The sequence below is a fragment of the Gopherus flavomarginatus genome, chromosome 3 (genome assembly GCF_025201925.1).
Source record: "Gopherus flavomarginatus isolate rGopFla2 chromosome 3, rGopFla2.mat.asm, whole genome shotgun sequence".
Lineage (NCBI taxonomy): Eukaryota > Metazoa > Chordata > Testudines > Testudinidae > Gopherus > Gopherus flavomarginatus.
Window position 1 is genome coordinate 93993288 of NC_066619.1, and position 26999 is coordinate 94020286.

The 26999-nt window shown below is 39.6% G+C and overlaps 3 protein-coding genes across 10 annotated transcripts in view; 1 reads left to right on the forward strand and 2 right to left on the reverse strand.

Annotated features, from left to right (window-relative positions):
* The window catches only part of LOC127046791 (uncharacterized), a 541802-nt gene that overhangs the window by 220388 nt on the left and 294415 nt on the right, over nt 1-26999 (reverse strand). The gene's annotated exons all lie outside the window — the stretch shown is intronic.
* The window catches only part of LOC127046786 (uncharacterized), a 396910-nt gene that overhangs the window by 56239 nt on the left and 313672 nt on the right, over nt 1-26999 (reverse strand). The window lies entirely within an intron of this gene.
* Nucleotides 11556-26999, forward strand: part of RFX3 (regulatory factor X3) — a 253853-nt gene continuing 238409 nt past the window's right edge. For 2 of the 7 annotated variants that reach the window (XM_050944274.1, XM_050944280.1), the window contains exon 1: nt 11680-11762. The gene's annotated coding sequence lies outside the window, so the exon portion shown is untranslated. Of the gene's footprint in view, nt 11763-26999 lie in introns of all 7 variants that reach the window. The other 5 variants (XM_050944281.1, XM_050944275.1, XM_050944277.1 and 2 more) reach the window with 5 other exon arrangements.

Consider the following 26999-nt stretch of genomic DNA (forward strand, 5'->3'; position numbering starts at 1 on the left):
GACATAGTATACTTAGATTTTCAGAAAACCTTTGACAAGGTCCCTCACCAAAGACTCTTAAGGAAAGTAAGCTGTCATGGATAAGAGGGAAGGTGCTCTCATGGATTGGTAACTGGTTAAAAGACACGAAACAAAGGGTGGAAATAAATGGTCAGTTTTCAGAATGGAGAGAGGTAAATAGTGGTGTCCCCCAGGGGTCAGTACTGGGACCAGTCCTATTCAAAATATTCATAGATGATCTGTGAAAAGGGGTAAACAGTGATGTGGCAAAATTTGCAGATGATACAAAACTACTCAAGATAATTAAGTCCCAGGCAGACTGAGAAGAGCTAGAAAAGGATCTCTTAAAACTAGGTGACTGGGCAACAAAATGGCAGATGAAATTCAATGTTGATAAATGCAAAGTAATGCACACTGGAAAACGTAATCCCAACTATACATATAAAATGATGGGGTCTAAATTAGCTGTTACCACTCAAGAAAGAGATCTTGGAGTAATTGTGGATAGTTCTCTGAAAACATCCACTCCATGTGCAGAGGCAGTCAAAAAAGCTAACAGAATGTTGGGATCATTAAGAAAGGGATAGCTAATAAGACAGAAAATATCATATTGCCTCTATATAAATCCTGATACAACCACATCTTGAATACTGCTTGCAGATGTGATCACCCCATCTCAAAAAAGATATACTGGAATTGGAAAAGGTTCAGAAAAGGGCAACAAAAATGATTAGGGGTATGGAATGACGGCCATATGAGGAGAGCTTAATAAGACTGGGGCTTTTAAGCTTGGAAAAGAGACAACTAAGGGGGGATATAATAGAGATCTATAAAATGATAACTGCTGCCAAGAAAGTAAATACAGAGAAAGGAAGTGTAATTTACTCCTTCTCATAACATGAGAACTAGGGGTCACCAAATGAAATTAATAGGCAGCAGGTTTAAAACAAACAAAAGGAAGCATTTTTTCACACAACGCACAGTCAACCTGTGGAACTCCTTGACAGAGGATATTGTGAAGGCCAAGACTATAACAGGGTTCACAAAAGAACTAGATAAGTTCATGGAGGATAGGTCCATCAATGGCTATTAGCCAGGATGGGCATGGATGGTATCCCTTGCCTCTGTCTGCCAGAAGCTGGAAATGGGCAACAGGGGATGGATCACTTTCCGATTACCTGTTCTGTTCATTCCCTCCGGGGCACCCGGCCTTGGCCACTGTCGGAGGCCAATATACTGGGCTAGATGGACCTTTGGTCTGAACCAGTATGGCTGTTCTTATGTTGTTTTATTTAACTAGATTTTTTTTAAAAAAGAACTGCCAAATTAAATTTTAGCAAATAGTTGAGCAAAAATATTTGCCCATGCAAATTATAACACAATTCTAGACACACAAATTATTTTAATGCAATTCAAGAGAATAAAAATGACATACAGACAAGCAAGTTTATGCAAACATTGCATGCAGATTTTAAGTGGCTATTTTAGGAAGTGGCATAAAAAATACACATACAAATGCTTAGCCTTTACAAACTACAAACTATGTTTGCAGCTTCACATTTTACAGTGTGTGCTTCAGCCAACTGGCTAAACATGATGTTGCCATTGCTAAATGCTCAGATAAAGGCCACTCCTGCAAAAGGGTCCACAAGTGAGGGCTCTTAGATCCTTGCAGAGTCTAATTGAGATTAATGGGATGCCTCATTGCATGAGGTTCTGCATACTTCTAAATCACTTTGGAGGACTGAGGTGTTAGATGCTACATGAACATTATTAATATTAAACATTTTAGTAACAATTTTAACCTTTTGTATATAAAAAATAGGTTTGAGTTTGACAGATTTTTAGTGTATGAGTTGTGAGCAGGAAGGAAATAATAGACCAGAAGCTTGAACAGATGTTTTCTCTAGGCTCCACACAATTGTACATGAAATACAGAAAGAAAATCAGTGTGCCAAATTTCACAAGAGTATACCAAAATCAGGGCATAATGTTAACATTAAAAGCAAAAAGTTATTACAATAAAGAAAAGAAAAAGGTAACATTCTAAATAAAAGGATACAAATCTCTTATAGTTTTTCCTCCTATGGGCCAAATTCTGCCCTTGATTACATTCTCAACTCCTACTGTGAATTTTTTTTTTAACAACATTATAGATGTTTGGCCAACTGACTATGTAACCCACATGCTTTACACTGTAGCCCTCAAAGAAAGGGACAGAAGCAGTGAGAGGAGACATGGATTTTAGATAGAATATTCTGTATCAACACATATACAGAGGAAGGCAATTCAGCTATAAGGGCACAGAAACATTGGGTAATAGAATGTGGCAATCACTGGACATGCTTAGTAACTGCTTCTCAAGTTGCATAGAAATTTTCACTGTAGGTAAGAACCTGGCAGGTCACACACAGTTACCCTCTGAAAACTGAACCAATCAGAGTATAGGGGGGCCTGGAGGGTGGGCAGCAGGCTATAAATAAGAGTTAATGATAGCCCTGTGGACGATCCACACAAGTCTAAGAATTGTGTTTGCTGTGAAGACTTGGGCTTGTCTACACTACAAAGTTTTTTGTCAACAAAAAGCTGCTGTTTGTCAACAAAGCAGTGAATGCATACAAACTGTGATGTGACTTTTGGCAGCAAAAAGACCATTCTGGCAACAAAATACAACCACTCCAATGAGAACCATACATTTTTTTCCCTCTAAATTTTTGTCGACAAAGTGCCAGTGTAGACACCATGCTTGATTTTATCGCTTTAATTGGCCTCCAGGAAGTGTCCCAGTAATGCCCATCATGACCGCTCTGGTCAGCAGTTTGAACTCCAATGCCCTGCAGCCAAGTAAACAATCATCTGCTCCTCCCCCTTAGAAGCCCCAGGAATTGTTGAAATTCCATTTTCTTTTTGCCTGGTGTACAGAGGTCTCATCGCATCTTCCCAGGTGACCATGGCAGGTTATCGCAGCAAATGTTCTCCCACTTAGACCACTGCAGAGCTGCTGGATCTGCTCACTATATGGGGAGAGCAGGCTGGGCAGTCCAGCTGTGCTTGAGCTGTAGGAACTGGAATACCTACAGGCACATTTCTCGAGGCTTGTGCAAAAAAGGCTACGATTGAGACATGCTGCAGTGCAGAGCAAAGATAAAGGAGCTGAGGCAGGCGTACCATAAAGCAAGAGTTAAATTCCTGCTGGTTCTATAAGGAGCTGGACGCTATCCTCAGTGATGACTCCACCGCCAAGAGCCCCATGAATACTTTGGTGGGCATGGATGCGGTGGAAAGAGGACCTAACCCGGAGGACAAAGTCATTGATGAAGAGGTGGAGTTACACGACAATGTGGTGCTCCCGGCAGGGCAGGCAGATAGAACTATTCACCACTCCAGAGGTGTCTAGCCAGTTTCAGCAGTTTCCCTCCGGCAAGCAAGAAGCAGGAGAGGAGACGCCTGGTAAGTGGCTGTGGTTTGTGTTGTGCAGAGGTGGGTTCAGGGTATGAAAATGTAGACAGCTGGATGTATTTCTGTGAGCTGGACATTTCCCTGTGTAGCTAATCAGTACAGTGGAACAGGGTGTTGATGCACACTGAGATCTCATGGAAATCCTCGAGATATCTCCAGGAAAATTTCCTGGAGATACTTGGTAATCCTCTGCCTAAGGCTCCTTGGCAGAGCAGCTCTGTTCCTTCTCCCATTGTAGGAAACTTTACCATGCCATTTGGCAATCACTTGTGCAGGGACCATAGCAGCACACAGACAAGCAGTACAGGGAGCAGGGCAGAAGCCAAAAGCATGTGGTAGATGTACCCTCATTTCCCTGCATACCCTGCTAGAATGACCGCCACCTGTGGAAAAGTGTGGGAGAATTTTAGATTGACCCCCCCGCAGTTCGCTGCACCACAACCCTTGCAGAGTGAGTGCTCTTTTCCCCATGTGGAGCGTCCCCCCTCCACCAACACTCACCATGCTTTGGGTGTTCGCAGAGATGTGTGCTTGCCAAGGGTCATGAGAAAGTGATTGTTATGTTGCAAAAGGTCTATTTTACTGAAATGTTTCAGTGCTGTGTGTGAATTTAACAAACATGCATGGAAGATGCATTGTTCCTTGGGTTTCAGCAGATGTAGCCTTCAGGTCCCTCCCCCCGCCCCCCCAAACACACACACCAGCTGATCATCTCCGCCAGATAAGAAAGCGAGCTAGATGGAGCAAAGAAGACATGTTCTGGAAGGTACTGCACTCCTCCAATGCAGAGAAAAGGGAACACAAGAAGTGGTGGAAAGCCAAAAGGCAGGACAGGAAAGAAAATCAGGAGTTTGTTAAGGATGCTACTAAGCCGGCGATTAAAGTAATGGAAGAGGAAACGCAGATGTTGAAGTCCTTAATAACGCTGCAGACTGAGCAGATCCAGGCCCGCGCTCCCCTACAGCACATTCAGAACTCTTTTCCATGCTCCAGCAAACTCCACCTGCACAATGCTTCCCACTTTTTGGGACTTCTGGGTTTCCCCGTCAGTCCACCCCTTCGGCAACTTTCATAATGATAGCTGGACCTACACACAGGTCTGAAAGTCTACCCTTCCCTGGTACCTCTTTTCACACCAAGCATCTTTGTGTGAGTTGTTTCTTGTGCAATAAAAGCAAAGTTTTTGAATGGTAACTCATCTTTCTTTGTTTTCTACAAATTGAGATCGCAGGCACTACCAATACATAAACAGGCAGTTTATTCATGTGCTTTCTGGAATGTAAGGCCCCAATGTCACCATTACTTCCTAGGAAAGCTACCTGTAATACTGTAGCACCAATCACTGAGATTTACATTACTGGTTCTCATTTTCAGTGTTGCCTCAAAGCCTCCCTGATTCAAATTGCCCCCCTCTGGACTCCTCTTATAGCATTGGTATCTGGCTGCTCAAAGTCAGCAGCCAAGCTGTCTGCCTGAACGTTCCACCCCTGAGCAAACCTTTCACCCTTACCTTCACGAAGATTATGCAATATACAACATGTGGCTATGACCAAAGGAATATTATCCTCATTAAGGTCTAGCCTGCCATAAAGGCATCGCCAGCACACCTTTAATCTGCCAAAGGCACTTTCCACTGTCATCTGGCACCTACTCAGCCTGTTGTTGAATCACTTCTTACAGCTTTCCAGGTTCCCATGTAAGGTTTTATGAACCTCTAAGGGGTATGCTGGGTATCCCAGGATCACTGTGGGCATTTCAACATCCCCCACTGTAATCTTCTGGTTTGGAAAGAAAGTCCCTGCTTGTAGCTTTCTATACAGGCTGGTGTTCCTGAACATGCATGCATCATGCACCTTCCTGGACCACTGTGCATTGATGTCAGTGAAACACCCATGGTGATCTACACATACCTGCAACACCATGGAGAAGTACCCCTTCCTATTGATGTACTCATTGCAAGGTTGTCTGGTGCCAAAATTGGGATATGTGTGCCATCTATTGCCCCTCCACAGTTAGGGAAATCCATTTCTACAAAGCCATTCACTATTTCATGCAGATTTCCCGGAGTTACAGTCCTTCATAACAGGATGTGATTTATTGCACTGCACACTTGCATTAACGCAGCCCCAGTGGTTGACTTCCCCACTCCAAATTGATTCGCGACCAACTGGTAGCAGTCTGGTAGTAGTTGCCAGCTTCCACACAGCAACTACCACATGCTTCTCTACTGAGAGGGCAGCTCTCATTCTGGTGTTCTTGTGCCGCAGGTCTGGGGAGAGCTCCACATGTAGTTCCTGGAAAGAGGCTGTCCGCATCCAAAAGTTCTGTTGCCACTGCTGGTCATCCCACACTTGCATGATGATATGCTCCCACCATTCAGTGCTTGTTTCACAAGCCCAAAGCGATGGTCTACCCTATGCAGCTGTTCTGTGAACGCCAAAAGCAATCTAAAATTGCTCCTATGTCCTATATTCCATGTCAGGCGACTGGGAGTCTTCTTCAGTTAGGAACTTTGCAATTAACTGCATTGCCATCCACAACGTCTTCATGACAGTTAACAGAGCATAGAAGAGCAGTGTGGGCTCCATCTCTTCTCACAAAGCTGCTGAGGTGCAGAGCAAAAAGGGCCATTGAAAAATGCAGCGAAAGACAGCCTGAAGCCCATGGAGCGCTGAAACACAAAACAATGCACCACGGGACACTGAGCCCAGTCCCAAGATGAGTGGGATAGGTACCCACAGTGCATTGCTCACACTGTCGATGTCAGTGCCTCAACTGTGAACACACCCTGCAGACAGAGGCAGCGAGTGTGAACATAACACTCCGATTTTTATTATGTCGATTTCTGAGTTTCTACATCACTTTTGTCGACAAAACTTTGTAGTGTAGACAAGGCCTTGTCTACGTGTACCACTTTGGATACAGGTGAGTACTATTCCAGCTTTAGTTACGACGGAAGCAGGATAATGTTTGATATAGTGTGGTATGTATTACAGACCTAGAGGGAGAGTGGATATTTGAATGTTAATATCTAACTGTATTATTACATTTATTCACCAAAACGTGGGTTATTCCTGATCATCCACTATATGTATCTTCTGACTTTTAAAACAAACTTTGTATTTGTGGATAATCTAAGCACTATACCCAGATGTACAGAGACTCTTTTCTTAACCTGTGTATTATAAATTTTTTCAACATTAGCTTTAATAAAAAATTTAAATCTGTTCTTATCAGTTTGATTACTGAGGCAGAAACTACACCTTCTGCTAGACCTAGAGGGAGAGTGGCAAGGAAGCATTTCATACCTATATATGTTACAGAGCCCATGGAACTTACTTTTAGCTATTAGCTAACTGCTTTAATCTGGGATTCTGTCTCAGAGAGAGAACAAAGGAGTGAGATGAGGGTTGTACATTCTTACCTATCTTAGCAGGTTTTGTGGGGAGAACAAAGTGTTCTACAGATTGAAAGTCTTATAGAAATTCAGGGAGTGGATCTTATACTGATTCCAACACCTGTACTACTTTAGATATAGGCTACAACTTTGTTTCACCAGAATCTGAGAATTTGTCAACTATTAACCCATGGCTGGAATATTGTTAGCTGTGGCGACCACAGACTGTTTGAAAGCATTCTGTATTGTCTGGAAAAGGACTGAAATTCTACCATTCTTTTCAAGTTCTGAAGAGTTCCGGTGCTAGACATTACATATTATGATCACACAATAAAGACTGAGAAATCATCTCTGAAAGAAGACCAGAGGGGAATGTATTTATATGTGTGTGCTAAAGTATAGGAGTGTAAATGTTATGTTGAAACCTTGCATTTAAATTTTAAATATCTAACAGCAACAAAGGATGGGTAGAGGCTATATCTGGAACACATGTAGATTTGTCTACTAGCTTTTGTTTAAAAGCTACTCATAGTATTCTAAATATTATTTACAATTTAAATACTATTTGTATTTTGCGTGCTTTGAATGTTTGTTTACTAAACTATGTGGTTCTTTCTTTGAAGTTGACTGGGAACCGTTAACACCTACTTGTCAAGGTTTTACATTCAATAGCCCTGTGGTTTAACTCTAACAGCTTTCTGAAAATATTGAACTCTGGCCTGTGCTTCAATAGAGTTATGCTGAGGTGCTGAAGAAATAAAATGTAGTATATTGCCTCAGCATTCCCATATTCTGTTAAACATACAATATAAAATGCAAGCTACAAACATAGATTTTGGTTGCAAATGCAGAGCCTGCCAAAAGACCCTAGGGTAGGGATTAATTATGCCCATTTGATTTCAATGGAGAGTTGTATGTGTGTAATTAAGAGCGTAATTTGGCTAAAAAATGTATATGTTTACATGTTGAGTTTAAATTAAGAACAGCTGTGTCTATTGTTCAGGGTGGATAGATTCTTGTATTTAAAAAACATTATTTCTATTAGAAGTTTGTTTTCTTTAACTATAAAAACTTTATCCAAAGAGAAACTGTGATACTTTCCAGACAGATCACTGGGGGGAGCATCCACAAATGACATTTGTCAAAAAGCTTCCTGGTTTTCTGGTAGCATGGTGATTGCTCACATTCAGCTTGTATCCATATAATCTAATCTGGGTAAGGGGAGGCACATAACTGCAACACCTCAGCAGCTGACAAGAGAACAAATTTCTCCCCTGCTCCCACATTACTCTGGGGAAGGAGTAAATTATTCTATTCCTTCTATTTAAGCTCCTTAAATTATGGCTATGCTGAACCTAGAGGTATAATTTCCAGCTTGGGTAGATGTACACGTTAGCTTTGACTGAACTAGTGTGCTTAATATAGCAGCGTAGTCACAGCAGCACTGGTGGCAACTCAGGCTAGCTGCCCAAATATGTACCTAGAATCTTGGATGGGATTGTACTCAGGTGGCTAGCCTGAGCCAAACTCCTGCACCATCACAGCTACACTGCTATTTTTTGTGTGCTAGCTTGATCAAAGCTAGTGTGTGTACATCTACCAAACTGGAAACTATACTCCAGCTACAGTGCAGACCTTCACTTACTCTCCCCTGTGCCACTCAGCCAACTACATGTCTACTCCAATGTAACGCTGTCCTTGGGAGCCAAAAAATCTTACCATGTTATAGGTGAAATTGCATTATATTGAACTTGCTTTGATCTGCTGGAGTGCGCAGCCCTGTCCTCCCGGAGTGCTACTTTATTGCATTATATCCAAATTTGTGTTATATAGGGTCATGTTATATCGGGGTAGAGGTGTAGCAGGGGGCAGAACCAGGGTTCCTCCTATTCCCATCCTTCTCTGCCTATTTGCTTGCAATGGGAAACAGCAGGTGAATGGTGACTGTTCTCCTTCCCCCAAGAGTCATAATGTCAGGAGGGTCACTTTACTCCCCCAGGCTCTAAATTATACCAACAGGTAACAGCATTGAGGGGCCTGTCTATCAGAGAGGAATAGTTGGATTGCAACTGTGCCCTGGCCACCTCACTGCTGGGCCTACATGACCTCGGGATTCCAGTAAGATGGACAAATCCTTGGCAGCCTGGAGTGGCATAGAGCAGGGGTAGGAAACCTATGGCATGCATGCCGAAGGTGGCACGCGAGCTGATTTTCAGTGGCACTCACAGTGCCCAGGTCCTGGCCACCAGTCGGGGGGGGGCTCTGCGTTTTAATTTAATTTTACATGAAGCTTCTTCAACATTTTTAAAACCTTATTTACTTTACATACAACAATAATTTAGTTATATATTATAAACTTATAGAAAGGGACCTTCTAAAAATGTAAAATGTATTACTGGCATGCAAAACCTTAAATTAGAGTGAAGAAATGAAGACTCGGCACAACACTTCTGAAAGGCTGCCGACCCCTGGTGTAGAGGCTGTATTGCGGACCACCATCCGACCTGTAAACTTTATGGAACTGAAGATAAGCTTCTGCAGTGCTCTGCTGTATCACCAACCTGAATGCTGCACTCTTGTGGAGCCCCTGAAGACAACAGGAGCAGCGTTTGCTCAACATCTCAGGATAAGGCTCTATTTTGGCAAATAATCCAAATCTTCAACTTGATCGCAGTGACAGTTTGACTAATTCCTGAATATTATTTCTTAACTGAAAAAGTCTCCACCAGCCAGTTACTGTAGGTCTTAGATCTGGTCTACACTTAAAAATTAGATCAACCTAGCTACATCACCCAGGGCTGTGAAAAATTTTGTTCCTTGTGCAATGTAGTTAGGGAGATACAGAGAATACAAGCTGAGTAAAGTGGATTAAAGTTTGTTTGGAGACATGGTGTGTGGAAATGCAAGATGGTAAAAGTCTTCTGCAGGGGTATAATATGTTCTAAGGATAGAGGCTGTGTGTGGGGAGGGAGTAGGTGGATTACAGATTGTGCCTATTGGTACAAAATGCTTGTGAGGATATAGGCTGGTTACAGGCTATGCATAAGGATTCAGGATGCGTATGTGGGGGGAGTTAGTGGAAGTTTCTAGAGTGTACCTGGTTTACAGATTGTATGCAGCAGAAATGTTAGAGGAACCAGTAAATACGTTACAGTGTACATGGGTTCTCAGTAGGTGGATTACAGGGTGCATGATTGGGAATGTGTGTAGAGAGTACCTGGGTTACAGGGTAAATAGAGGTTGTGTGCATAGGGTTGTAGGTAGGTTACAGGAAGAGTAGAGGATGGAGGTGGGTTACAGGATGTGTGTGGGGGAACAGGATATATTTGGGCTGTCAGTGAATTACACGGGGTGTGTATAGAGGGGTTGTAGGTAAGTTGCAAGGAGCGTGGCAGGTAGAGGATATAGGTGATGAACAGATGGCTACAGGGCATGGTATAGGTAGGGGCTGTAGAGATGCAGATGGGCCACAAAACATGCGTGTTGAGGTAGGTGGTGTGCAGGAGAGGGCTAGAGTGGGGTATGTGGGTTGCAAGATGGGCAAACCTGGGGTGTAGGTAAATGAAAGTGCTGGTGTAGGAGTGAGGAGTGTGGGGGGGGGGCAGTAGCACGGTTGCCGGTTGGTGTAGGGTCAGGCATGTGCACACTGGGAATGCAGGTGGGAGTAGGGTAAGGGATGTGTATGTTGATTGCAGGACAGGTGCAGAGGTGGGAGGTGTGGGTGTGCAAGTGAGTTGTAGGGCAACGTATATGTGGATTGCAGGTTGGTGTATGTGGATTGCTAGAGATGGGTGTGGAGAGAGTTGGGACAGGTGTACCACAGTTGGTGAGCTGAAGAGTCAGTGTAGGGGTGACAAGGGGGTGTAGGCAAGTTGCAGGGCGAAGGCTGTGGGATGGCTCCGCGTGGGGGTGAGAGGCGCGTGTAGGCGGGTTGCACGGTGGATACGAGGGCTGTGTGTGGTCGGGGGTGCCGGCAGGTAGCAGGGTCAGTGCATGCGGCGGTAAGGCGAGTGTACCCGGGCCGTGCACCCAGGGACTGGCTAGTCACAGGCTGTGCCCGCGGCGGCGATTACAAGACGCTGAGTGCGGAGAACCTGCGATCCCCTGTCCTCCCTCTAAGATGGCGCCTCCAGACCGCCGTTTTCATGGCGCTAGAGGAATCGGGCACGAGGCGGGACTTCCTCCGTGCCCCGCTCTACAACTGCTTCCTCGGGACGGAGGTGGTTAGAGATCCCCGAGCGAATCTCTCACCTACCCACATCCGGGACTTTCCTCCGCCTCTCCCCCATAGCCGGAAATGATGGCGGAGCCGGCCCGCCGCGTAGCTCGTGCACGCGGGAGCCAGGTGTAGCCACGCCCCCTAGTCGCGCAAGGCGGTTATCGGCGCTCGGTAGTTGCGCCTGTTGAGCGGAGTAACTCTCCCCGCGAACCGCCCTCCCGCGGACACCGCATTGTGCTCACCGACACCCGCCTGTGCGCGCGCCCCAAGGCGTGGAGCGCTCAGCCCGACCCCACCCCGCGTTCAGTGAGAGACAGGTTGCGCTCCCCTCCTGCCTGTGAGGGAGCCGAATCCCCTCCCACCGCCGCCGGGACGGGAGGTGTCAGTCATGCGATGGCCCCGCCTCTTCCGGGCCTCTCAGGCTGGGCCGCCGCCTCCTCCTCTCTCGCTCGCTCTCTCCCTTTTGTGAGTTATAGCAACCGTTGCCTTGTGAATCAAGCGCCATAGTCACCGTAGTCCTGGCGACTGTTACCCATCAACAACAACCGCTCCTCTCCTCCTCCTCCTCCTCCTGCTGCTGCTCCTCACCCCCATCCTCACCCCCTTCCTCATCATCACCCACAACAACAACAACATCCACCAGCAAGAGCAACAACAACAGCAACACGACAGCCCTGCACAGCCCAGGTGACTATGATTGTTCCGTGCACTCCGGCCCCGCGGTCCCCGGGCTGCGCTGCCCCGTTGATTGAGATGTAGCCGGAGGCTGAGGCTGTAACGCGTGTCTCCCTACTGACTGGTTGTCCCACCCCCCTTGGTTGTACTTTGATGGTGGATGGGGAATGTGGTGTTGGCTGAGGGCTGGGAAGTGGGGGTTGGGGGGAATAGAGAGTCACGCGTCTGGTCTGCGGGACGGTTCTGGAGAGGGTGGGCAGGTATCTCCTTGGCCTCCGGGTACACTAGAGGAGAATTGTTAGAGGAGAGGAGATGAGGTGTTGATGAGCCCTGTCTGATGGTACCTGCTTTAGCGAAAACCCAGGCATGGATTCTACAACACACCAACCACCAGGGAATATTTCTCCTCTTCACTTCTAGGGGCCTTGTTCTGGGGTTATGAGACTGGTTATCAGATTTAGGTGTTTGTGAACTTTTTATCTCTTCTGGTGATACTCACACAATCCATAGCCCTCTTCTGTGAAGCCCCAATTCTGTGGCCAGATCATTTCCTCCTTTAACCGTCATTAGTTTAATTGTTTATTTTTGGGAAAACTGTATTTTCTTTGTACTGTAAATTGTTTTTCTATTCACCCAATAGTCGCCCCCGCCCACCAACCACCACAGACAGTAGCGGTTTTGCTTTGCTGTCCAGCTGCTGGGAAAGATTTTTTTTTATGCTGTTTTTGTACTTGTGATTTAATTTGGATACAGTGCATGTGTGTTGTTGGGTTTGTAGTTTATCTAGTGTGTTATCTTCCATGTAGAGATGTTTGGGGTAGAGAATTCATTTCAGTTTCCTTAAGTTTCCCACAGTGAAGGGAATTTTAGTTATTTTTCATTATGAATGAGAGACTTTGTGTAGATCAGATACATGAAAGAGAGAAGAAAACGTTAAGAAGACTTGCTTTGCAATTTTATTTGTCAAAGCTACTGTACTTTTAGAGGATTTTTTTTTTGGTGGGTCTTCTTTTTCTGGAGAATGCTGAAATTGAAGTAAAGTTCATAAAGAATGTATGAATCTTATGAACTTGAAATGTATGTATATTTCATCTTCTTTTTGATTGTTTAAGCTTTAGGGATTTGGCTTCTCAGCATATACCATCAATTTATTCACTTGTTTTTCTGGACGTAAGGTGTGTATTTGATACCTTCATGGGGTATCATGGGGAATTTCTTTAACATTTTTATAGCCAATTCTCCCCCCCCCCCCCCCCCCCCCGCCGTGATGTCAAATCAAGTCTCAGTTAATTAAACAGTCTCTAGAATTTACAAGTTTTTTTTTATACAGATGATTTTAAGTGTTATTTCCTCATTCCAATATTTAATGTAATTCGAAGGAAAATGATAGTGTTTTACAAGATATTTTTGTTGATATTAATTTTGAAGATACTTTTTTCCACCTTTATATTTAAGCCCTGCATTGACTACAATCTTGTTCCTCATAACAACGCCGACAGAAAGATATTGATTTATTTGACAGAGCAACCTCTGAAGAATGTGACAGTGTCAATTATTCTGGGGATTGTCAAGTGCAGAGGAGGTTAGATAATTAATGCATTAGTGATACTTATATTAATTTTTGAACTAAGGCTTATTATGTCTCTTGCAGTTTTACTTTCTAAGTATGTTTTCATATATAGTCCATGTAACTGAAATGATACATTTCAATGAACCACCAAAGGTCTCAAAATTCTCATTTGTGGGCTTGTCAAAGTTTTCATCCTGAACAATAAAACAGTCATCAGTAATAAAAATGTTGCTTTCATTTAACTTAATATACTTTATATTTAAAAGGAGGAATGACTTATTTTCCTTTCTCCTAGCATAGGTACTGTGATCAGATAAGTTCCAAATATGTTAAAAATTACTGACTTCAGAGAAGTCAGTTCGTAACTATGTGTTCAATATGTTATATAGTAGAGTTGTTGCATATAAATCTTAGTGAATTAATTTCTATAATATAACAATTATTAGATTTTGTCACTGAATTTACTTTTGTGATTCATTATTTGTTAGTTCATTCCACACATCTAATATTGCCTTCATGGTAATGCCCCAATTCTGCAAGCAGCACTGTGTGGGTTGGACTCCCTACACCAGCAAAGAGCCTCATTGATGGTGGAGTTCTGGATGGGTCTAGAGATCTGCCTGGGTAGAACAGCTTTCAGGATCAAAGCCTAAATTAGCAAAGAAAAGTGAGCTGGCTGTGGAAGCAGAAATCTTTATTTTTTAAAGACTGTATTTAAAAAAAGCTGTTTTGTATCACAAAAAGTTTTTTAGTATTCCTCACCACATTTACTTTAAAGGAGCTGTTGCATGAGGTAATTGAAAATAGTGCCATGTCACATCAGCCAGCATCACAGACTTTTACAAAGAAAAGCAACATTAACAATTTGTTCCCACCTTAACGTTTTAATGTTTCATAGATGGGATCTTCATTATGCATTTTGATTCCCCAGTGCCTTCAGCTATCAGAATACCAGATGTTTGCGATGTCAGACAGCCTTTTGATAATAAAATGGTTTGTGATTTTTATTTATGTGTTTGTGGTTTAGAGTACATAGCTGAACAAGTGTGATTAAAAATGCATTTTAATACACTTGCACATAGCTTCATTGAGTTTTTGTGAGTTCTGTGCCCTGGTGTGTTAGCTAACTTGCATTGTGCTGGAGTAGACAGATATTTTTTTGGCAATGTATTCAAAAGAAATAAAATAGGAGTCCATGACCTTCCATTTTTATATAGTTTAAAATCCTTGTTTTCTTCATCTCCTCGGGTAACTGGGCCTTGTTTAGTTACTACTGTATATTTTCTTCTCTCCCTAAATATAGCAATTTGTTAGCTATAACAATACAGTTCTCGGAAATAAAAATGTTACTATTTCTTTTAACTTAATAAACATCACACTGAAAGGGAAGGATGACATATTTTTCTTTGTCCTTACCTGGAACAGAACCAGGTGTGCTTAGTATGGTTAAGGAATCCAAAATGTTGCACATTTTTATCATAGTGGTTACTTTGTGGTGTAGTGAGTGTTACTGATTTTCAGGGTTTTTCCTCCCTCTTCTGTCATTAAATTATTTCCTTTTCATATTCAAAATTGAGGGATGCTTTTTCATGCAAACCACAAAGGAGGCCTACCAACAGCAGACATTGACGTGTAATATTAACAAGAGAACAGGCTTTTTCAACATATATAACGTGTTCTGATTTTTTTTTAAGTTTGTTTTGAATTGAGATTACAGGTTGTAAATGCAACACAAATATACAGAGAATAAAAGCCAACTTTCAAAGTTATTATAGAGCTAGAGAGCGAGTTTTAAATCAGGTTCCATGTCAGATTAATATAGACTCTAATTAGAGTACCAAGAAGTGTGTTTTTAAATAATGAATTAAACTATTAATTTTTGAGCCTCCTCTAAGTAAATAAACTTTTAAAAATCTGCATGTTTAAAATTGCATGTTTTTTCCACCAATTATAAGTTTGACATTATTTATATGTCTTTTAATAAAGGTGGTGTTAACAGTGGTTATAGTTTTTCTTTGCTTGCAAGTTGAATGTACACACACATTTTGGAAATGTAAGATTAAGTGGATAGACTAATTTGACTAAATTTAGCTTGTTAGGGACAGATGGCTGCTTTAAACAGGTGTCACTTTCATTTCTAGTGCATTGTGCTGGGACTTCCAGTGGCTCACAAAGTCCTGTCTAAAGCAGGTGGCATCTTCTGCTTTTGTCATTAGCAAAATCTACTCTTTTATAGGTAATTATTTTCCCAGTGACTGGGTACATTATAATATGTGGTATAGTTTTATCAGAGTCTTAAATGGCTCCTCATAACACATTCATGTATTAAATTTTTGGATAATCCGCTTACCAAACTTTTAAATGGAGGAAAGGAAAGCATTGTCGAGCAATATAAGTTAGCAGCTTTTGAATACAAGTAGGCTGAATAATTCTAATAGCTGGCTTGCAAGAAAAGTAGCAAATTGCAGTTTGATGTAAAAACTTGTTTTGCTAGACAACTGACTTGTGGCTTTTTAAAATCTGACTTGTTATGACTTAATTTTTATACCACTGAACTGTAAATAGGAACATTAAATACATCTTAAGCTTCCATCTTTTATTTACAGTGTCTATTGATCTGTGGGACATCTTTATTCTTTTCATTTTATTGAATATTAACTGTTACAAGTTAAAATATTCTTAATTTTACACATTTGGAAAGAAAGAATTGGGATATGAGAACTAGAGCTTTCTAGATTTTGACTTTCTGCGCCGGTGTTGAGAACAATGACTGGTGCCCATTTTTAATCTGTTACATTTCCTCTAGCAGATGCACCAGAGGGTGCTATACTATTTCAAATACAATAAGAAAAAAAGCTAAAAAGCATTGATTTATTCACATATTAAATATATATATATAATATATAATTTATAATTTTGATTCTTATTGTAAATCAAGATTTTTCTATCTTTATTCTATGCATCTCCATATAGCAAGATGTTTTCCTTCTAACTACTTACAGTAAAGATTTTAGAATAATAGACTGTTCCATAACAAATATGTATTTACGCAGTATGCAGTCACAGTTTACTTAAAATTTAAAACATACTCATTTATTTATTAGCTGTGCTTGTATTGCAGATGTGGTTTCCACTTTTATATATCTGCTTTATATCTTTACATTATTTACTCTTATTTAAGTATATCATTGCTAATCTCAATAGCTGAATTAATTGTTTGGTTTAAGAAATTCTCACATTTTTAGTTTGGTTTAATGTACTGCCATTTCAGTTTTAACTATTATGCAAATTTTGTTTGGTTTGTTAATTATTTTGCAGCTGAGCTTTGTTTTGGAACATATATTACCTTGCATTTTTGTTGGTCAGTTGTTTTATTCCTTGCTGCAAGTCTAGCTGGAAGAAACTGGGGTCAAAGCAGATAGAGCTAATTATTCTCTCATAAGTAGCAAAGAGAGTACAAGAATCTAGTGGACTGGAAGACTTGTATGTATTATATTCCCCTAATTATTGGGACTGATGGGCTAATAGAGAGGCAGTAGCCTCTTCATATTTAAGATAACAGCCAGGTTCTGTTATAAATACTCTATTGTGGGTATGTATAACTGACAAATTAGGATTTCTTTTTTTACCTGTTTCATACCAAAACACAGCGTTTTTGCATGACTAAAATTAAGTATACAGTTATGGTAAAAATGACAAAATACCTTTAAAAATAAATCTACAGTATCTTTGCTTTTCATACCTATAGCAAAATTGTGGGATGCAGTTTCTTACCACTTCTGTAGCTTAATGAAGTCTTCCGAATTTTTTTTTTGTAGATAGCATCTAATAATGTAGTGTTTGCAGCACATATTGAGCCTTCTTGAGGAGATGTGTAAAGTGGTAAAACTTGAACTCTGCTAAACTTATACTCACTCACACCAGTAGATGGGTGTAAGTAAGGATGTCTCATTCAGTGGAATTGCCATGCTGAGAAGCCACAAAAAGATGTATTCTGCTTTAATTCACATGTTCTTACTCCTTTCTGTTAGTTGCTTTTTTTTGCTACTCTCCAGTCTTCTGGCCACTCTGTGTGAATTACACCATGCTCAGAATCTGTAGGCCAAATTTAGAAATGAAGTATTAGGCGTATTTGTAAGTTGTATGTTGGTGAGGGGGTCTAAACTGGTGCAACATGAATGTGAGGGAGCCAGAAAAGTGTACATTATACCAGTTTAGACATTCTTAAACTTATAGTAGCTTACATATAATCTTTATCTATCTAGATTCTTATATGGTATCCATCAGTACCCTAAGCTAGGGCTGAACATTATACACTAATCTCTGAATTTGACCCACTATATTCACTTATATTTTGGTAACTTCTGCCTCACTTGTTAATAATTGGGAAAAACTTGTTTAGCAATATTTTTAAAGTTTGCTTCCTATTATTAATGAACCCAGTACATTGAAGAGTGATTCCTTAGTTCCCCTCTCTTTGAGTGTACATGTAATGCAACCATCACATTGTACACAATGCTACCCTGTGTAACTATGTAATCTACTACCTTTGTCTTCCCTCTTACTGTTACTGTCACTTGTGCCTTGTCTCAAATTAGATTGTAAGCTCTTTAGGGTAGGCCATATCTTCCTGTGTTTATAGTGCCTGACTGGGCTTTTGGGCACTACCACCATGCAAATAAAGAACAACAATGGGTCTTGCTTGCTATGTACCCCCCAAGCAAGTGGCTTCCCTCTTCTGTTTTGTTACCTTAGTATAATAAAGTTAGCTGCATTTCTCCGTATTTATCATGTCAAAGGCAATTTCTAAACAATGAAACACACACTATTCAAGGCAACGATATAGAAGTGCAAAATACAGGGTACAAATGAGCAATTCTGTAAAAGGTGCCATTTGCCCAATTCTCTGTACATCAGTTAAAGCCCTACTGTTAGTTTATCTGATTTCTGAGTTCTATTTTTTATAAATAGTGTAATAATGCAATAATAATGAGGTATTGGCTTTTTTAACTTTCAGAATTTAAAATTAATATGTAGAAATTTCAGTGAAGGTATTTTTTTAAAAATATGTTTTTAGCTTGAACAAGTTAATTCACTTCATCAGCTGAATTTTCAGTTAGGTCAGTACTGATTTTTAAAGAATATTTACCTGAGATTTTATTTTTCTTTGTTGTGACTGTGTTGAATGCTCAGTGGCCAGTTAAAGATATTTTACTTACAAATGGGTTGATAACCAGCATTGAAAATTTGATCTCCTGGCCTTCAGCATGGTCAGTGACATATTGTTAGCAAACACTAAAGGTAAAATGGAGGAGGGGGTAGATGCTGAGATTTCTACATGGGTGTGCTTTCATATCCGCCTCTGGCAAGGAGGTGTCATATAAACGTAAAGCTTCTCCATCCTCTTTAATAGCTGGAATGAAAGGAGCTTTTTGTATTTTCTCCCTCTTCTTGAGCCTCCTGGCTGATGTTCCATAGTATGGTCTCTGCAAAATTCTGAATGACAGATGTAAATCTGACCAGTCTTGTTAATTTCACTCTTTTGCTGCTTATCAAACCTGTGGCATGGGCAGAAGCACAGGTACTGTAGAAAGACAGCAGATGATTGATTTACACTAGGTTCACATTTACAAGGGCCAGAAACTTCATGAAAGTTTAAATTCGGCAGAAATTGATGATTTAGTACTTCCCTGCCTTCCCTCCGCCCCCCCTCCCCCTTCCAACCACCATCACCACCACCATGCTCATGAGCGAGTTTACCACTCCCGGCTGGCAAGTGTATATTTCAAGCCCTCTTAGGCAGCATATAATGCCACATATGAAATTCATTGAAACATCATGTAAGGTCACAGAGATTGGGTCAGTTCATACATTTGACCAGTGACTGTCAGGGCGCAGTTAAAAACACTTGAAAGCATCCAACAATAACAATGGAAGCAAGGTGTGGGGGGAGGAGGGAAACTCAGGTTGAAGAAGTGTCATATGGGGTTAGCTAATACCTCACATATGGTGTTAGATAATAGTTAACAGACCACTTTCTTCTCCTGGCTCGTAAACAAGGTATGCAGTTTCCAGGGTTAAGACTATTTACATTTGTGTTGTGTTTTGTTGAGTGTCTTCCTGTCACTGGAGGAGTTGATGGATATATTGGTAAAATGAAGCAAAGAGAACACAGAAGGTACATTTCCTTTTGTTTTGGATGAAACTTAAGTAGTGAAATTCTGCCCTCACTGAAGTCAGTGGGAGATTTGCTATTGACTTCACTGGAGCCAGGATTTCACTTGTGGATTTTGACTACACCTCCAAGTTTGGAACCTAGTTTTGTTAGATATCAGAAGACATACCCATCCAGAGAGTGTCCACTTAACATTCCGGATTGCTGTAATTCACACTATGACTCTTACGTGTCTGTACACGCAAATACAGTCCACCTCTTTGGTGACAGTTATATACTAGCTGCTCGTTCTTGGACTGAAATGTCATTTGCATGGGCACTTACTAGGTCTGGCATGGGAGGATGTGGAATAGAGGTATATTCAGACGGACTGCTAGGTTGGATAAAAATACATGCATCCATTTTTAGAAACTTTGTGTGTTTGAGTCACCATTTCTGCCATAAGACTCAACTTACCTTGTGGATTCAACAGGCGGATTTTATTCAGAAAAAGAGTTGTGGTCTAGAATTGCAAGAATTCTATTATGCATCTCTTGTAATATGAGCCATGCACATTGGTGACATGTAGATCAAAAGGGAAAAGTTTGAGTCATCCTTCAGTCAAATCTCCATAGTCCCAGAAAGCATATTACACCTGTTTACAAAATTAAATGAACAGTTTAATGTGTTCAATCATGACCTCTGACGAGGATAATCTGTATTCAGGCTTGTTTTAGTGATGGTTAATGAGGGTGAATTTGACCACCTATGTAATAGCTAGTTTACCATGTTAACTGTTACACAGAAGATCAAGCTGACATATATTATTAACTAACCAGGCACGAGGCACTTCAAGGTCACACTACCAATCCAATCATTACTGGAACGGAATGCTTTTGCTTTTTATTTAGTAACTGGTTTCAGTCCAACCTGAACTGGTTCATGTTCCATCAAACCATTTCAGCTGAGCTACAAGTTGTGTGCTAACTAGTTACATAATTTTATAGATTCACTTTATTGCATTATACTAAGTTCAGTTATATGAAGAAAATGCAAAATCATCTGAGAGTTAAATTTTAGACTTCGTTTATAAGTAAAATTAATAGTATGGTAACTTTTCCTTCTGCTTAAGGATGATTCTTTAATAACTTTCTATGTTTATATTCTTTGGGTCAACTGAATGGATCTTATTGTGTGGGCCAAATCATTCCTTCTGCTTTTTAGATGGAGGGGTTAAAATCTTGTTAGATTAAAAATAGTGAAGGGGACATGCAATTGAGGAATGTCTCCTTCACAATGTCAATTCCTGATTCTGTAGAAACCCTGCTGTACATGTTTTGTGATTTCAGGATCAGTCAGGTGTGAAAGGGTTGAGGCAGACAATGCCATGGAGAATGTCTCCTTTCAACCTCTTGGTCATTCCCTGCTGGGGTGAATGCAGACTATATCAGAATAATGTATGCTATTGTTTCTCTCTAAGTGCTCTGAACCCTCTTTCTCCAACAGGAAGGTCCTAGGAGCAACAACCACATGGCAAACTCATGCTAGCTTTGCTGTGTTAGAGCCATGTTAACATGGAGACGAGAGCTTGGAGGCATTAGACCTCAGCAGAGTTAGTATAGGGCAAACCACAGGTTTGAGGACTGCAACCTCAATCCACTTCCCCCTCCTCCCCTGCTCTCCCTACCCCACATATTTGTTATTTCTCATAAAAATGGTGTAGCTAATTAGAACCTCTTTAGTTTCTGGAAGAGTGTAAACTTTGTCTTCTGTAAAGAATGTAACATTGTATCATCACTTGGATGCAGAGAGTTAGTTTAGTCATAGCCGGATCAAGTCATACATAATATTAGTTTGTTTTATGGTGTCCATACTATGATTTTAAAAATATTGTCACAGGGAGGGGGATAAGCACAAGAGGGTTTTGACAGCTAGGCAGCTGTTTTGTGGTTGTCTGTCATAGAATGAAGGATACCCAGAAGCCAGTTGTGATCTGAGGAGCTGCAGGATTTGCAGTGTCTCTATGCGCATGACATAGTAACTTGTACATCAGTAAGGAGGCCAGCAGGTAGCACAAGCTGGCCAAGGACATTAGCAGCTGGAACAGAATTCCTTTAATGTAGGCTTGAAGGCACATTGGACAATTGTAGGAAGAATGGAAAAGGTTGAGGGGCTAGTTGATTATATATAAAACCTTCAGTTTAATCAGTTGTGTCAACCCTATAGAGTGGACCAGTTATGACTTAACTTTATGTATAACCTTAATTTCCACTTCCCAGCTTCCCTCTCTTCACAAACAAATATTTTCATTTTTATTTTTAAAGTATATTTGCTCTACATGGATTAGTCATTGTTTCGTATATTTCTTATGCGCTGATACAAAAGCTGTCTGCATTCTCCTCCTAAACTGCATTTTGACAATTTAACCTGATAGAATAGTAAGCAATAGACCTGCAACAAACTCAAAATAACTGTTCAATTTGAGAGTACACAGAACTGTGTATCCAGTTGTAAAGATCACCAAGGTGCATAAAGTTCCTGAAGAATAGAAGAAACATATAACAAATATTTCCATTGGACTAACAACCATCTATCATGGTACAAATAGCACTTTATTCTTAAATAATAAAAATATTGTATTAGTTGCTTCCATGTAATTCACTGTCAATTTCTAAATCAGATGGATTCCACAGGGTTTCTCAAGCTTTTTCGTATTGCAAACACACTTTAATACAAAGATTATGTTGTGGACTGCCTCACCTCGAACACCTTCCCTCCCATTTATGATCATATAACATAACTGTGGGACATAGTGGAATTGTGTATGTGAAAAACTAATTACAATAGAACCTCAATTTTATGAATACCTGTCTTATAAACAACTAGTTATATGAACCAAGGCTTCTGTTTTAATTCCTTATTACAACATTTGAAACTTGGCCTATCAGTGTAAGCGAATAAGAGAGGGGACAGCAGCTGGAGTTTGCCACACAAAACAGGTGTTTTGTGCTACAAAGAAGCAGGATGGCTGTGCAATAGAAAAATCTGAGTATAGAAAAATACTGTGTAAATGTTCCTCCCCCATGCAGTGTATTACTAGTTATTTTTATTCAGACATTTTATACTTTGAACTTTGTAATCCTTTGACCACAGATTGGAAACTGTATGTATGTTTATTTGTAAAATATTAGTAGGAGACCCCGTGAGATATGGGATTTTATTTTCAGTGGACTCCTGAGATGACAAAAATAGCTGCAATACAGAAAAAATACATTAGGATGAGAGAGGATTCTTTAGGGCTCTTCAAGGGAGGATATAAGTAGGAGGAAAAAATGCGTGGTCTGAATATCACGGGAAAGAAAAACTTAGTTTCCCAGTGATGTGGTATTCTAGGTATTCTTGTTTTCCAGATCCATAATTCAGAGTTCTGCATTGGCTGAAGAGGGTCAGCATAAGATTTTCTGTGAAACTTTTTAAAATACTAAAAGAAACAGCAACCCAGAAGCTGAATGTGAAATTGACTACAAGCTTACTATAAACCAAAGCGAAACTGACCAGTAGTGTTGGTTTAGTGATTAGAGTATGAAAGTTAAGTAACTTTGGCTGCCAATACTTCATTGTGCCTCAATTTTCCCCATTTATAAAATGGAGAGAGTAATACTTGCTTTTGTAACAGAGTGTTTTAGGATGAAAAGCACTAAATGCAAAGTACTTTTTTGTGTTTTTATAACTTTAATGATCGTGGGTTGGATTTTCAAAACTGATTTAGCAGCATAAATCCCATTGATTTCCAGTGGAATGTGTGCTCCTAAGTCACTTAGAAGCTGGTTTGAAAATTCTAAACCTAAGGCTTTCCAAGTAACAGATAAAGAAATTTTAGTTTTTACAATACAATTTTTAACTAGATAGTGTCCTTTTAACAAAAAACATAGCAAACACAAGTTTCACCTTTTTCATCTCAGCATTTAAAAATAATGTCATAGGGATAGAGGTCCTCTTGTATGTACAATCTTGTTTGGGAGAGATTGACTGAAGCTGAGCAAAATTCCGTATTTAGCTAGTTGCCACATGACTTGTAAATAAAACCTTAACAAGTGGAAGAGATGCCTAACTGAGAGCTTGAAGATTTGTGTCTTTTCTGTCATGGAGGTAATTCTGAAAATATTTTTCCTTGTGTGGGTTACACTTTCACTAACTTCACTAAGAGTTGGATTGTATCACAAAAGGGAGAATGGTATAGATCAGGGGTTGGCAACCTTTCAGAAGTGGTGTGCCGAGTCTTCATTTATTCACTTTAATTTAAGGTTTTGCGTGCCAATAGTACATTTTAATGTTTTTAGAAGTTCTCTTTCTGTAAGTCTATAATATGAAACTAAATTATTGTTGTATGTAAAGTAAATAAGGTTTTAAAATGTTTAAGAAGCTTCATTTAAAATTAAATTAAAATGTAGAGCTCCCCCAGATCAGTAGCCAGGACCCGGGCAGTGTGAGTGCCACTAAAAAAATCAGCTTGCGTGCCGCAGGTTGCCTACCCCGGTATAGATGACATATTTCTTGAGGACGTGCAAATAGCTGTTTTAAAGTGGACTTTCCAACTTTAGAAAAACTGTGTGGGCTGTAGGCTCTAGGGTTGTGCATTGTATTGCACTTTATACAGTTGCAAACACAAAGCAGAGGGGGAATGATGGGGGATTTGTGGTGGTGACTACATCATTGCTGAGACCAGCTTCATATTATCTAATTAATTGCTTTCAGGGATTGAGGATGTTTCCATGGCCTATTCCTTTGGTTGGGTCAAATCAGGCTTCTGAGAATAGGCTTCCCCTACATCGAAGTCCTCAGCAAAATTAATGTTGCTCTTTTACTCATGATCAGAACTGCTCGAGGGATGCACATACTCATCACCAATTGTGATAAATAGTATTTTAAAAATCAAGACTATATTAGGAGCTAATCTCTTGTATTCAAAGACAGATGTTTCTTTGTTGCTAGAATCTAATTAAATGATCAAGGCATGAACAAGTAAATATATATATAGAGCTTACATTTTAGTTAAATTCAAAACTGACTTCAACTTGCCTCCATCAAATCATGGTAGTTCATAGAAAGGCACGTGTGACTTACTAAGATGCTTTGCAATAATGGCTTTTATATAGTATTACCAGTCAGACTAAACAACGAAATGCCCAGTAAAACTTTTCCGAAATGATCTAGTACTGTAACAACTTGACTGGCTCTTTTCTCAAAGTCACATTATTCTCTGTTTCTAGCTTTAGGAACATCTTACCCCAGTGATGTTGTATATCTGATTTTTTCTCATGCATATTAGGGTTTATACAAGTTAGAAACAGATTAAAATGTATGTCAGAATTGGAGTGTCAGAAAGCTTATTGAACCAGACAAGATGTTTGAACAAAATAACTGAAAGACAAATAAAATATCACTGTGTGAAAGTATATAGCAGTATTAATATTATTTAAGGTAGTTGTATATTTACTGTACTTTAGTGCGATACTGTCAGGTTAAAAAAATCATGGGCTGTGTAATAATGTCAGTTTTAAAGTAGAACAGATTTTTGAATGAGGTGACCTGCTTACAAATGAGTAGCATTTTAAAAGCCTATTTTAAAAAGTTACCTTTTATTACTAAAAACTTCTTAGATAGTTTAAATATGAAATATTTTATTAGTTTCCAGTTTTAAAAATCTAATTTACTTTTTCAATGGTTTACTCTTTATATATCTTATTGGAGAATATAATTAGATTGGTCAGTTTACATTCAGTTTTGTTTTCTGGTTCTTTTACAATTACAAGTTGAAGACATGTAGAGGAATTTCAAATACAATTTTCACTAAATGAGAAGACTTGAGTTAATATTACGTTTTGTTAAGCCCTCAGTTAAAAAAATTGTCTAAATTACCTGGGAGGCTCCACTTAACAGTAAGTGCAAGAACATTTGTCAGATTATGTGAAAAATTCAGTTAAAAATGTTCCACATTAGTTTATATTAATAGGCTTACACACTGTCCACATGCCACTTTTTAACAGATTAAAAGATACAAAATCATATCTGTGACATAACTCAGGTGACATTTCTTGACATTCAATCTGTGTCGTAATTAATACCCAGTACCACTACCATTAAAATAGAATCACGTATAACATAAATTTCTGTCTCATTCAGTTTTAGCTGAATCCTGCAAATTCTGTTAATTTTTATGTGGGTCTCCTATTTTAAGACAATGGAAGTTCCATCCATGGTACCATTTAAGTTTACATCATGGAGTCTTATTGTGTATTCACTACTTTATTTGTGTTTGTTTGATCTGAATCACCTTTGTGATATTTCATGAGTATAAAAGTCATAGCAGATGATCCCCAGGATTAAGTGGGCTAACCTATTTTATGCAAACTATGGTGTGTGCTGTCTAAATAGAATGCATATTCTGGTGTTTCAGTAATAGAAGTTGTGCATTTTGTTCTTGATTTTATATTTTCATATTCTTAGTGGAGCTGATGTATGTCAGAGTCAGTAAGGTGAGTGAAAAGAATCCACGGGCCTCTATGTTCTCCTTTTCTGGGGAAGGGTGTGGTTAGATATGGAAGGTTTAATAGCATAGAAGATTTTATAAATCATATGTCATTAAGAAATACAAATGGAAACTCTTGTTCCTGTAGGTCACACTTGTGGAACAAAAACACAATATTGGCATCTGCACAAGTACAAGCTGAGGCTTGCCCTGGCCAGTATCTTTTAAGGTGTTGCAGCACAGTTAAGTGAAAAAAGTCAACAAGGAGAATGCATCCTCTATGAACTGAATACACTTCACTGCATAGCAACTAAAAGCAATGCAGGCAGTTGTGCACTATTATGTTTAGTATTTATCTTAAAGTGGTGGTAGTGATTTTTTTGAGTAGGGTGATACAGTCAAGATGTGACTAAAGTTATGTTTCTTTCTGTGCATAATGGTTTTCTGTACATTTTTAATTTAAATTATTTTAGAAAATGCTGAGAGACCAGTGTTGATTTTTGTTTTCTTCATCCTAACTGGGAATAAGGTATTATGAGCACAAATGTGTCTAAAAAGAAGTTTAATTAATTGAAACAATCATTTATTTAAAAAATATAAAAGATTGGAAGCTCAAAGGTATCTTGATGTTCTGGTAGTCTAGGTTGTGTTAGTGAATATGAAATTACATTTGTAATAATTTTCCTATGAGAGTAAGCTTTTGTCATTTGTTCTTAACCAGATAAATCCCCTATGGATAATTTTTTCTTGAAAACTACTCCCATTGGATTTGGCCTTAACTTGAATATTAAAAAAAGCAGTACGATAAACAATGGCATGATGAAATGTTAGTTATCTCTTGCACCTTTGCTATGAAGTTCCTCGTCCGGTGTTATCAATCTTAATACTTCAATTTGTTTTTATTAGTGCTATTCCATTTGAATTAAAACAGTTTTTCAACTAGAAATGATATTAATTGATTTCATTTTGAAATAATTGTAAAATAATTCCTTATAC